General features: G+C 31.7%; 1 non-coding gene across 1 annotated transcript; it reads right to left on the reverse strand.

The window, feature by feature from the left end:
• Positions 1 to 4,758: 4,758 nt before the first annotated feature.
• On the reverse strand, positions 4,759 to 4,832 carry TRNAV-AAC (transfer RNA valine (anticodon AAC)). Its single transcript has one exon. It is a non-coding gene; the product is annotated as a tRNA-Val (tRNA).
• Positions 4,833 to 5,936: the final 1,104 nt, after the last annotated feature.

Consider the following 5,936-nt stretch of genomic DNA (forward strand, 5'->3'; position numbering starts at 1 on the left):
ACTCATAAATGCATAAAGCCATTTGTACGAAGGTACAAGGCAAAATTCACATGTGATATGTGCTCAAACATATACGATTTAACTTTTTGAATTTTTCACTTTTTATATAATTTTGGATTTTTTACTCACACAAAACTGAAACATAAAAAAAAAAAAAAAGATAAAAAACAAAACAATGCATACAAATAAATGCAAGATGCACAAATGCATGAAGATATGACATCTAATGCATGAAAGATCCTACAAAGATTGAAAGAATTAGATCAAGGACTAAAAGAGCAAAAGCTCGACCATATGAACCATTCCTCATCCAAACAGAACTATTGTTTGGAATGAGTGTCTCAAGAGAAGTGAGACGAGGGTTGGAAGAATGAGAATCAGAGATGCACATAGTCAAGGAGTTAAGAGCATTAAATATTTTCTCTAACAAATGCTATTTTTACTCAAAACCGGTTTACTCTTTTTAGCACAACTTCCAAGAAGTTCAAGTTTCTCTTTTCTTTTAATTCATTTAAAAGTATGAAACTTAGAGCAATGAGGTCTTAGATGACCAAAAGTACCACAATTGTGACAAACAATGTGTTTAGGTTCACTAGGTTTTTTAGGAATGGATTTAGCAACATGGTTTTGTTCTCTCTTTAACTTATGATATTGAAGCCTTATATGACTAATCACACCACAGTGGTGGCAAATTGGAACAAATTTAGATCCATCCAAAGCCTTAGGTTGAGACCTAAACGGAGGCTTTGACTTAACAGTTTTTCTCTCCACCGTTTGATTTCTTTTATATGGAGGAATGTACACCGATTTGTCCTTTGAGGTAGAACACACAATAGACACAAAATCGGGTACCACAACATGATTGTAACAAATATTTTCATCATTTTTAATAATAAGTTCAGCAATCAAACATTTGGCATGCATCTTAAGAAATTCATTTTCACATTTTAGCTTATCAACAAGTTTGTTAGATAAAACAAGTTTAGCATTCAAGTCCATATTCAAACATTCAAACTCTTTCAGCTTTTCAACAGAATTTTCAGCAAGTTTCTTATATTTTTCAACCAATTTGTTGGATTCATTGAGCTTAGCAATCAAATCATCATTTTCACAAAAATAACTTGTTCAAATCCTTATTAAACTTCTTAGCATTTTTCTTCAAGAGTTTGATGTTAGGAATATCAACAATATCCAAAGATTCATGTAACATAACATCACAATTATGAGGATTATCACTCATTGAGGCATTTTCACAAACACGTGACATGCTACATTTATCATCAACCAAATCATACAAAAAGGTATACAAAGCACAATCCATGACAAATAAATACAAGGGGTCAAGGATCACACTTAGGTATTTAAACTACAACAAGTGTACCCACTCTGATACCAATTGATAGTTCAAATAGTGTATAGAACACTATGAACGTTTAGACCCCAAACAATAAAATACCAAATCAAGTTTTATATCAAACAATGTATATGCGGAAAATGATAACAAGCTTATACCAGAAATGATAAACAATTTAAACCAATTAAAATTACATTCACAATAGAAATTAAATGGTAAATATTAAGGGAAGAGAGGTGCAAACACAAAGACAACACAACGATGTGTGATCAAAGAGGAAACTGAAGCCCTCGGCGTAAAACCTCTCTGCGGCTCTCCAAACGGTCAATAATCTATTAGAAAATAAAGTTGTGATACATGAACAGTAATAGACCCTCCAAGCCTAATCTACCTAGTGTACCTAAGCTCTCTAAGCTTCTTGCTCCAACGAGGTTGCGCCGAACCTTTTTCTCCTCTAGCTTACCGGATTCCGTTATAGTTCATAGCATTAACCAATAACTATTGGTCTTTTCCAAACTGCTTCCCTTAGCACCAAAGGACCTTTTCACAAACGTGGGTATGGTGAGAAAATGATTTGGTCAAGAACCTTTTAAGGATGTATCAATGGAGAGGGTGAGAGTAGAGGAATTTGAAGAGTTTATATTTGAAGATTGTGGATGAATCAATCTTGTTTTTCTCTAGGGTTTCTCTCTCAAAATTTTCTCTGAAAGTTCTCTACATATCGTGGGTTTAAGGGGTATTTATACTAAAGTGAGATAGGAATGCGAAGAGTCAGGTTTTTCAAAACAAAGCTGGTTGGCGGCTTGGCCTCACGACTTGGCTGAGTCGTGAGTTCAAGCTGCGAGATAATAGAACGACCAGGCTGGACTTTTTGTCCTGTAGTGCTCTAGTTGGCGCGACTGTTCATCTTCTCACATGCTTCACTCGTGTGTTGCATTTAGCGGCTTGCTAGTCGCGAGTCACCCGCGAGTCCCAGCTGTGAAGCCCTGCATCCTTGCACAATCTTGAGCATTTCTTCACACTCTCTCACTTACTACCTTTACATGAATCCCACTTAAATACAGGGTTTCTAAGTGTTGAAATACAAGCAAATTGGCATGGAATAAAGCCAACAAAATGGTTGATTAAATTCAACCTTACATATCCTTTCCCCCAAATTCTTCTAAAAACATAATATCCTTTCCCCCAAATTATATCAATACAGTATATAATCAATTTTTTTTTTTTTTAAAGAAGTAATAATCACAATGTATATACATTATAATAATATCTCTATAAAATTATTAGTTTCGGTGTCATTTTACATGTTATATTTTCAATTTATTTATTTATTTTGTGTATGATTATATGCTCAAATTATATGCTCAAATTATTGGCCTTAATATAGTACAATAGGTTACATTTGTTGTTAATTGTATCCTTTTACCCCCCAACATATAATGGTTTTTCCAATACTCATAATTACCGTAGCTATAAAGATCAAAATTGTCTTGAAAAAATAAAAAATCTGCTCAAATGGTAGTAAGAGCATAACGAAAATCAGATTATAATATGAGAGGTCCATGCTAATGCATAATTAAATGTTAGCACTCAATTGGTAAAATATTTTGTGATTCAGATTATATAAATCATATAATATGAATTATATGATTCAGATATCATATAGTCAAACGCAAGCATTGCAATAGGTATATGTACATTGGTTATGTTGGTTTGGCAGTCACTATTATATTATAGTTAAATTTCTTCACTCTATCATCTACTATTTTAAACAAACGAACTGCCAGTTTCAGCATCAGATCAGATTCCCAGCATCAATGCTAGCTACCAATAATCCCTTTTTCTAAAACCTACCACACATTAACCATGCACTTTTTTTTTTTTTTTTGCTGAGAACCATGCACTAGAATACTGTTCAATAAAAGCAATAATAACAGATAGATACATATATTATAGAATTGACCTATCACAAACCTGACACTTTACATCATACTTGCACTTTTTTTTTTTTTTTGGGGTAAAACATCATTCTTGCACTATTGACATATAATAATACTTAATTGGATCTAATCGTGCTACCTACTACCATAAAGAAAATTTTTAAAACTTCTTTAAAAAATGCTATTTTTTTTTTTAATTGTGTGTAGTTTTATGCATATGTGCAGGCATGAAACTTGAAGTCAGAAACGTTGAACTTGGTTAGCAATTTTCCATGCTGATGGTTGCAAACTGATTTAAAAGCTTAGGGTCTGTTTTGGTTGGAGTAAAAAAAGTTGGAGGATAGAAAATTGTGGGAGGATGGAAAAATGGAAGGATAGAAAATATTTTATTTTCTCTCATTTTTGTTTGGTTGGGAGTGAAAAAGTTGAGGGATGAAAAAAATGAGTTTAAAAAAATTTACTCATATACCATTGTTAAAAAATAATGCTCAATTAAAACAAAAAAGTGGCTAATAACCACAAAGAAAGAGCAATCACCAAAATTTATTAAAAAAATAAAAATCATATCAAAAAAAAAAAATATCATGCCTAGACCCTAGAAAATCAAATGAAAAAAAAATACGAAAAAAAGAAAAGAAAAAGAAGGGCAACGTTGTTGCCCAGAAGAGGGGAAAGAAAAAGGCGCCAGGCCAAGAAAATCAAAAGAAAAATAAAAAATAAAAAGACAACGTCGCCCAGGAAAAAAAAAGAAAAAGAAAAAGAAAAAGTAACAAGGCAACGTCAGGGGAGAAGAAAAAAATAAAATAAAGGCAACCCATGGGCATGTGCACATGGTTATTTTTGTCAATTAAGAAAAAATTCATCTCCACTTAATTTTCTTTCTATTTTGGGAGAGAAAATATTTTAGTGGGTTTGGGGATAAAACACCTAGGCTTTATTATTTATTTTTCTTCTTTCCTATTTAATCAAACACACTTCAAAAAAGTTTTCATTCTCATTTTTTTCTCCAAAGTTTTTCATCCATTCTATTTTACCTCCAAACAAACACACCCTTAAGTTTTTTATGAAATTTTTAGACTTTCAACTATACATGATGATACTTGAGGTCATCCTATTAGTATTCCTACCTTGATTATATATATTGGTCTAATAGAGTCAGAGGGACAGGCTAAAAGGGTACTTAATAAATGTTAAAACATTAATTGAAATGTTCAGAAAGAAAGAATGGAAGGTGTAGTAATGGAGCAAGACAGTAAGATGACTAAGATCCAATCTTGCTAGTCACTAATTAAAATACTATTCTAGATCTAAATTTTTATAAACCAAAATGATCTAATTAACCATAGCCCCCAGAAGAGGAGAAAAGAAAAGAAAAAGAAGAGAGGGAGTCAAACACGGACAACAGTGATGAGGTAAACTAAAAAGAGAGGGAATTCCAAAAATTAAAAAGAAAGAGAGAGGGATTGCCGTCGCCCGGGTTCGAACCGGAGACCTTCAGTGTGTTAGACTGACGTGATAACCAACTACACCACGACACCATGCTTGTACACGTTTTGAAATAATTTATATTACTATACTGTCTCGTGACAAGATACTTATATCACAAGTTGGGTAAATCTAGAGTCACAACTCACAATAACTTGGTCAACTCTAGCGTATCTTTGTTGGCACTTCTTTCGGCCCAAACAATATTTAGTGAGCAAGTGCCAATTTGTTAGCTATGGGCCTATGGCTATGTCGACGTCCTCCTCTCATTCTCTCTTTAATTAATTAATTTTTAATAATGATGAGACATAAAAGAGACTTTGAAATTTGGATAATAGTTGCTCAATATTAAGAAAGAGTTAAGGTGGATTCCAGTTAGTTCAATTTATTTAAAAAAAAATTTGTAAAAAAAAAAATTGTAATCTAATAAGAGATTTGTGATTCAAATTTCGACTACACCAAAAATTAATTTGTATTTTTTTTAATATGAGAAATCGATTAATATTTTAGTTTAATAATAAAAGCAATTATTATAAGAGTAACTATATATATAGGTTAAAATTCTACCATATCTATATATATATTTTGTTAAAGCTTGGCCTCCATCGAAAAAATATTCTTTACGTAGACTATACTTTGTTTTAGCATAAATTTTTACATTGAAAATGTTTTTTAGTATTGGCTATGTACCTGAAAATATTCTAGTAAGTTTTTTTTTTTTTTTTTTTTAAGAAGAATATTCTAGTAAGTATTGGTAGTCTTTTTGTATTATTTTTATATTCAAAAAATTGTACTAATCTCTATTGAGATTTGTCATAGCTGCACTTGTTACCCCCCTCTAGTTAGACTTCCCTTAATGTGTTAGAAAGTGGTTAACAAATGTGAAATTCATTTATATCCTCAAACTAAACAAGAAATCAATTACCCTATTCAGTAACACCCAGTGAATCCTAAAAGCTTTCAAAACAAACTTCACTAATCATATGCAACATCGCAATGAATCAATAAATAGTCCATCTAGTCAATCAACAAACATGAGGCTGCTAGCTAATCAAAGTATATGTGTATTAAAATATTTTCTTTAAGACTTTCTCTCTTCTCTCCATGTGTGTGTGTTAAAATACTTAGTATTCTAAAAAAAAAAAAAAAAAAAGTAC

Source organism: Quercus suber, unplaced genomic scaffold (genome assembly GCF_002906115.3).
Source record: "Quercus suber isolate HL8 unplaced genomic scaffold, Cork oak 2.0 scaffold_113, whole genome shotgun sequence".
Classification (NCBI taxonomy): domain Eukaryota; kingdom Viridiplantae; phylum Streptophyta; class Magnoliopsida; order Fagales; family Fagaceae; genus Quercus; species Quercus suber.